Source organism: Anastrepha obliqua, unplaced genomic scaffold (genome assembly GCF_027943255.1).
Source record: "Anastrepha obliqua isolate idAnaObli1 unplaced genomic scaffold, idAnaObli1_1.0 ptg000079l, whole genome shotgun sequence".
Lineage (NCBI taxonomy): Eukaryota > Metazoa > Arthropoda > Insecta > Diptera > Tephritidae > Anastrepha > Anastrepha obliqua.
In genome coordinates this window covers 35,001-42,500 of record NW_026562212.1, presented here as the reverse complement: position 1 = coordinate 42,500, position 7,500 = coordinate 35,001, and the positions used below count along the sequence as shown (strand labels likewise).

General features: G+C 47.3%; 1 pseudogene; it reads left to right on the top strand.

The window, feature by feature from the left end:
• Positions 1 to 2,522, top strand: part of LOC129251833 (large subunit ribosomal RNA) — a 2,771-nt pseudogene extending 249 nt beyond the window's left edge.
• Positions 2,523 to 7,500: the final 4,978 nt, after the last annotated feature.

Here is a 7,500-nt window from a genome sequence, read left to right as displayed (position 1 = left end):
GTTAATGATTACTAGAAAGATATTTCCAAAGAGTCGTGTTGCTTGATAGTGCAGCACTAAGTGGGTGGTAAACTCCATCTAAAACTAAATATAACCATGAGACCGATAGTAAACAAGTACCGTGAGGGAAAGTTGAAAAGAACTCTGAATAGAGAGTTAAATAGTACGTGAAACTGCTTAGAGGTTAAGCCCGATGAACCTGAATATCCATTATGAAAAATTCATCATTAAATAATTAAAAAAATAATGTGCATTTTTTTCATATAAGGACATTGTAATCTATTAACATAATAAAGTATTTATCAAAAGAATCATTGGTGATATTAAGTTTATTTAAATTAATTTGCTTTTTAAGCATATTAACATAAAATAAATACTAATGATTTGATAAAGTGTTGATAGATTTTATTATATATAATGCTAAAATTCATTTTTTGAATTTTACAAAAAATTTAATATCTATGATATTAATATTTATTTGTATGCATTTATATGATTAACAATGCGAAAGATTCAGGATACCTTCGGGACCCGTCTTGAAACACGGACCAAGGAGTCTAACATATGTGCAAGTCATTGAGTTATATTAAACTTAATGGCATAATTAACTTAACTTAAATATAATGGGATTAATTTTTAGTCTATTTTTTAATAAATAGTCAATTAATTCAATCCCGGGGCGTTCCATATAGTTATGTATAATGATAATTTATTATTATTTATACCTCTAACTGGAGCGTACCTTGAGCATATATGCTGTGACCCGAAAGATGGTGAACTATACTTGATCAGGTTGAAGTCAGGGGAAACCCTGATGGAAGACCGAAACAGTTCTGACGTGCAAATCGATTGTCAGAATTGAGTATAGGGGCGAAAGACCAATCGAACCATCTAGTAGCTGGTTCCCTCCGAAGTTTCCCTCAGGATAGCTGGTGCATTTAAAAATTATATAAAATAATCTTATCTGGTAAAGCGAATGATTAGAGGCCTTAGGGTCGAAACGATTTTAACCTATTCTCAAACTTTAAATGGGTAAGAACCTCACCTTTCTTGATATGAAGGTTGAGGTTATGATATAATGTGCCCAGTGGGCCACTTTTGGTAAGCAGAACTGGCGCTGTGGGATGAACCAAACGTAATGTTACGGTGCCTAAATTAACAACTCATGCAGATACCATGAAAGGCGTTGGTTGCTTAAAACAGCAGGACGGTGGACATGGAAGTCGTAATCCGCTAAGGAGTGTGTAACAACTCACCTGCCGAAGCAACTAGCCCTTAAAATGGATGGCGCTTAAGTTGTATACCTATACATTACCGCTAAAGTAGATGATTTATAAAACAATTTCGATTGATTTATAAATTTTGAAACTTTAGTGAGTAGGAGGGTACAATAGTGTGCTTAGAAGTGTTTGGCGTAAGCCTGCATGGAGCCGCTATTGGTACAGATCTTGGTGGTAGTAGCAAATAATCGAATGAGACCTTGGAGGACTGAAGTGGAGAAGGGTTTCGTGTGAACAGTGGTTGATCACGAGTTAGTCGGTCCTAAGTTCAAGGCGAAAGCCGAAAATTTTCAAGTTTTTAATAAAAAAAAATATTAATAAAAATATATTTAAAAATAATTAAAATACTTGAATTATTTTGAACGAAAGGGAATACGGTTCCAATTCCGTAACCTGTTGAGTATCCGTTTGTTATTAAAAATGGGCCTTGTGCTCATCCTGGCAACAGGAACGACCATAAAGAAGCCGTCGAGAGATATCGGAAGAGTTTTCTTTTCTGTTTTATAGTCGTACTACCATGGAAGTCTTTCGAAGAGAGATATGGTAGATGGACTAGAAGAGCATGACATTTACTGTTGTGTCGATATTTTCTCCTCGGACCTTGAAAATTTATGGTGGGGTCACGCAAACTTCTCAACAGGCCGTACCAATATCCGCAGCTGGTCTCCAAGGTGAAGAGTCTCTAGTCGATAGAATAATGTAGGTAAGGGAAGTCGGCAAATTAGATCCGTAACTTCGGGATAAGGATTGGCTCTGAAGATTGAGATAGTCGGGCTTGATTGGGAAGCAATACCATGGTTTATGTACTCGTTCTGGGTAAATAGAGAATTACGATTCTTGTTCCCCGGATAGTAGTTACGTAGCCAATTGTGGAACTTTCTTGCTAAAATTTTTAAGGAATTATATCATTCGATATATATTCCTTTTAAATTATAACGATTATCAATTAACAATCAATTCAGAACTGGCACGGACTTGGGGAATCCGACTGTCTAATTAAAACAAAGCATTGTGATGGCCCTAACGGGTGTTGACACAATGTGATTTCTGCCCAGTGCTCTGAATGTCAAAGTGAAGAAATTCAAGTAAGCGCGGGTAAACGGCGGGAGTAACTATGACTCTCTTAAGGTAGCCAAATGCCTCGTCATCTAATTAGTGACGCGCATGAATGGATTAACGAGATTCCTACTGTCCCTATCTACTCATTCTCAGTTTGACTGTTGAATAGTGCGGACGTGTCGTGTGCTAAGTGGTGATTAGCGATTTTTGCGATTTCTTTTGCGTTTATATTCGTGTGTGATAACCGGTGTATTACAGTTGTGCGAGTGACGCTAATATTGTTGTGGCTGTACCATAGCGGTACAGTGTTTACAATTAATTGTGATTGAAAGTGCCGTTGTGCGAGTGACGCTACTTTGTAGTAGCTGTACACTGTTTACGAGTGATTAAGTGCCGTACGGTAGTTTTGTTGGACACTCCAGTGAGTGCCAATATACTCCGTGCTATAGACACATTGTGCGTGCGTGTGAGTGCCGCTAGATACAGCGTTGGAAATTTTCCATTAAGTTGTTTACAACTTTTGCGGGCGTGCCGTTGTTTTTCGGCGTGGTGTGTTGTGCGTAGCTGTACCATAGCGGTGCATTGTTTACGAGCAATTGCTCAGGTGACTACGGTTTGTGCTGGTGACGCCACTGTTCGCGTGGCTGTACTTTGTGTACAAGTGTACCTTGTTGGTATATTGTGGGACGCTCAAGTGAGTGCCGCTATACCAAGGTGTTTACAATTTTTGTGTGCCGCTAATTTCTGGCGTGGTCTTTTGGCGCGTGCCGTTACATTCGGTGTGGGTGTACAGTGCGGGCGTACACTAGGTCTGTCGTGCCGCTATATTGCCATATTTGGCAACAGTAAAAAGGGCGTCCCCTTTTGTGCGTGGGTTAAGTACTGCGCCAAGGTTGAATACTTTGTGCAGGTGCCGCGAACAGAGCGTGCTGCGTTTTGCCTGCGGTCGAGCTCGGCGTTAGCTCCACCTTGGTCGACCCGTCCTTGTTCGGGGAACAGTGTTCCGTCCGGCAAGGCATTGGTGGTGGCCTTTGCCAGACCTTTGGTTGGCACTGTGGGCTACGCCCTCGCGCTTTGCTTTGGCTCGCCGATAGGTGCAGCCGCTGTGTGCGTACCTGTGCGGGGCTCATTCCTGCCGTGCAGTAGTTGCCGTCGCCCAAAAGGGACCCAGTTTTTGTTGTTGCTCGGGAGGCCTTTATACGGCGAACTCGGCAACCTTAGTGGTGGAGAGTTGGGCAATGCCCAAATCAGAAGGGTTGAGGAAGAGGGCGAACACCTCTCTTCCAAGCGGGTCGGCGGTGCCATCGTCGGCAATGGACGAGACGACGTCCGGAGAGGAGGAGGTGATCTTGCGGTCTCCTCCCCGTTCTAAGAAGAAGACCGCTGGAGGTGCAGCGGTTCCGGTGGAGAAGGTATCTTTAAAGGTACCTGAAAAGGTGAGTGGAAGCGAGGGTGGTTCCGAAAGCGGAAAGATTGGGAGTGGGCGCAAGGGGCGGAAGACGGGGGAAAAATTAGGTCCCGCAGGGAAGCGTTTGGAGGAAATCCGTGGGGAATTGGGTGCTTCCCTGAAAGGTTTGGGTGCGATCGGTGGGGATGCCGAACGCAAGAAAGTTGGGGTGCAGTTTATGGGGCGCTTCAAGTCCATTGTGACGGCCTTTAGTGGAGCCGTCATAGACATGGACGGCGTCCCGAAGAGTTTAGCTAAGGACCTCCTGGGATACTCCTTGGAGTTCGAGGAGCTTTTTGTGGAGATGGTGGCGGAGATCGCCCATCTTCGTGGGCGGTTAGAAGCCACAAAGACAAGTAGGGAGGAAGCACCTCGGAGGACGGCTGGAGCTGCGCTGGCTGGTGCAGCGATGATGCCGGCACCTCAGGCGCCTGCGCCTGTGTTGCCTGCGTTGCCGGTGCCCAAGCCAGTTGAGACCTGGTCGGTCGTAGTGAGGGGTAAAACCCCCACTACTTCCAAGGAGGTGATTAAGAAAGTGGTGAAGGAGGTAGGGCCTTCCATGGGGGTTAGGGTGCACGAGGTGCGCCCGTTGAAGGATGGAGGTGCGATTATTCGCACCCCATCCGTTGCCGAGAGGGATAACTTGGCAAAAAATGCCAAGTTTTCTGAAGTGGGGCTCGATGTGAGCATACGCCGGAAGCTGGGGCCTAGGGTTGTGGTCCAGGGGGTCCACACGGAGATCTCCCCTGAGGACTTCATGGGAGAGTTGTTCCGGTTGAACCTCAAGGAGTTCAGCCCTGGGTGCCGTGAGAAGGACGTGAGGATGATCAGCCGTCCTTGGAAGGTCAGCCCCGATGGGGTGACGAATGTTGTCCTTGAGGGAACGGACATGCTAATGTCCGCTCTCCTGGAAGCAGGTCGTTGCTACATAAAGTGGTTTTCCTTCCGGGTACGGCCAGACCAACTGACGCCCGGCTGCTTCCGATGCATGGGGTTTGACCACAGGGTGGCAGAATGCAGAGCCAAGAAGGATGTCTGCCGTAGGTGCGGGCAAGAAGGACACAGGAGTGCAGGTTGTGGCAATGCCCCGCATTGTCGCAACTGTGCATTTAAGGGCAAGCCAGCCGGACATCTGATGATGTCCACTGTCTGCCCGGTGTACTGTGCCATTGTTGCCCGTGCGAACGCTAGACATTGATGGTTGAACTATATCAACTGAACTGTCAGGGGTCATATGCCGTGATGTGTGAATTGGGGGCGTGTATGTCGGAGGGGGGCTGCGGCATTGCTTTGCTCCAGGAACCATACTCCACCAATGGGGTGGTGAGAGGCCTTCCTGGGGGCTTCAGGGTCTTTACGGACCTTGGAGTCAAGGCCGCAGTAGCTGTGTGTGAGCCAAGCTACTCTTGTGTAGTAGTTGACTCATCACAGTGGGGAGTATGTGTGTGTGTCGAGGGGGAATTCGGCAGAATGAATGTCGTCAGCTTGTACTGCAAGTCTGACGAGCCTCTAGAGCCCTACTTAAGATACATTGATGCGGTGCTACTACTTGAGAGTAGCATTCCTGCCATCGTGTGTCTTGACGCGAATGCTACCTCCCCGATGTGGTTCAGCAAGGTATCCAGGCATACTGCTGGATATCGGAGCCACACTCGGGGTGAGGTTATGAGCGAGTGGGTTGTGGCGAATAACCTTCTTGTAGCAAACGAACCAAGCGTATGGTATACGTTTGAGGGGCCTAGAGGTGTGAGTGACATTGACGTGACGCTCATGAATGACGCAGCAGCGGGTAGGTTCGAGTGTAAATGGAGTGTTAGGGGGGGTTGGGGAATTAGTGACCATAATTTAATACAAATTATGGTTACTCCCCGTACCCCGCAGCTAGAAGGGGGGAGTCCATTGAGGCGATGGCGTACCTCGTGTACCGACTGGAACCGATATGGACATACTGTTAGGGAAGCGGTATTGGATATACCGCTTAGGGAGTTTGAGGAATTGGGGGTTGACGAGCAAATTGCTCGTCTATATGAATGTGTCTGGGGTGTGAATGACTTATTGTTTAGGAAAGCTAGGGCTGTGAGAATGAAAGGTGTGAAATGGTGGACGAGTGAGTTAAATTCAAAGAGGAGGTCTGTCCGACGCTTGAGGCGTTTGTTTCAACGCGGCAGGCGGACCAATTCGGAGAATCTGTCTCAGCTCAAGTATCAATTTAGCGTAGGGATGAAAGAGTATAAGAAGATGCTTGTGAGAGTGAAGGAGGAAGAGTGGAGGAGATTTGTGGGGGAAAATAGGGACGACCCTTGGGGACAGGTCTATAGGATCTGTCGGGGTCGTCGAAATGAGATGGCTAGCTCTCTTCGCGTAGGTGATACTGTATTATCGACGTGGAGAGAGTGTGCCAATGTTCTGTTAGGCGAGTTTTTTCCCAGGGCTGAGGTTCAGGTTCCTCCTGCACAAGAGGTGCCTGTCCCTCCAATAGAAGCTGAGGAGTTGGATTATGCATTTGGCCTGGTCAGGTCTAAAAGGTCTCCAGGTTTCGATGGTTTGAACGGAGAGATGTGCAAATGCTTGTGGAAGTTCATTCCGGAATATTTGGAGGCCATTTATGATAAATGCATATGGGAGGGATATTTTCCACGCGAGTGGAAAATTGCTAGGGTCGTTGCACTCTTGAAGTCGCCCGATAAGATCAGGAGCGATCCTCGATCTTATCGTGGTATCAGCCTCCTTCCAGTACTTGGAAAAGTGCTGGAAAGGGTTATGGTTGAGCGGCTTCAGGAGCTAACTCGGGGTGTTAGGTCGGATAGGCAGTATGGGTTTAGGAAAAGACGTGGTATAGAGGATGCGTGGTTGTATGTTCAGAGTGTAGTTAGGGAAAACGTCAATAAATATGTCCTTGGCATATTTATTGACTTTAAGGGGGCATTTGATCACTTGCGCTGGGATCGTGTGTTGCAGAGATTAGAGGAGCTTGGCTGTCCGGAAATTACTCTATGGCGGAGTTATTTTTCGGACAGAAAAGCATCCATGGTAGGAGTGGGCGGGAGTGTGGAGATTGGGGTGGAGCGAGGCTGTCCGCAGGGATCCGTCTGTGGTCCCTTCATTTGGAACCTCATGATGGACTCCCTGCTTCGGCAGTTAGAGCCACTCTGTAAACACTGTGCGTATGCGGACGACCTTCTCATTTTGGTTGAGGGCCGTTCGCGTGAGGAACTAGAGCGAGTGGGGGGGCAGCTCCTTACATTTACCCACAATTGGGGGGTAGATGTGGGAGTGGACATATCGATGGACAAAACGGTGACAATGCTGCTTAAGGGCAGATTGTCCCCGAGTCGTCCACCGATTGTACGTTTGAATGGGATAGGGATTAGGTATGTGACGCAAGTCAAATACCTGGGGTTAGCTATGAGTGAAAGGATGTGTTTTACTCCACACTTAGTATTGTTGAGGGAGCGGCTGCAGGCAACTGTTGGGCAAGTTCGGCGCGTGGTCAGATTTGACTGGGGCCTTAGCCGGCGTGCGGTTCGCACCGTATATCGGGGCCTATTCGTGGCCTGTGCCACTTATGGTGCCGCTGTATGGTACGAATCGGCTTTAAAGTCGGTTGGCAAACGTCATCTGATGGCGTGCCAGCGCATTATGATGCTTGCCTGCATGCCTGTATGCCGTACAGTGAGTACGGATGCATTGCAGGTGTTGTTAGGTGCGCCTCCT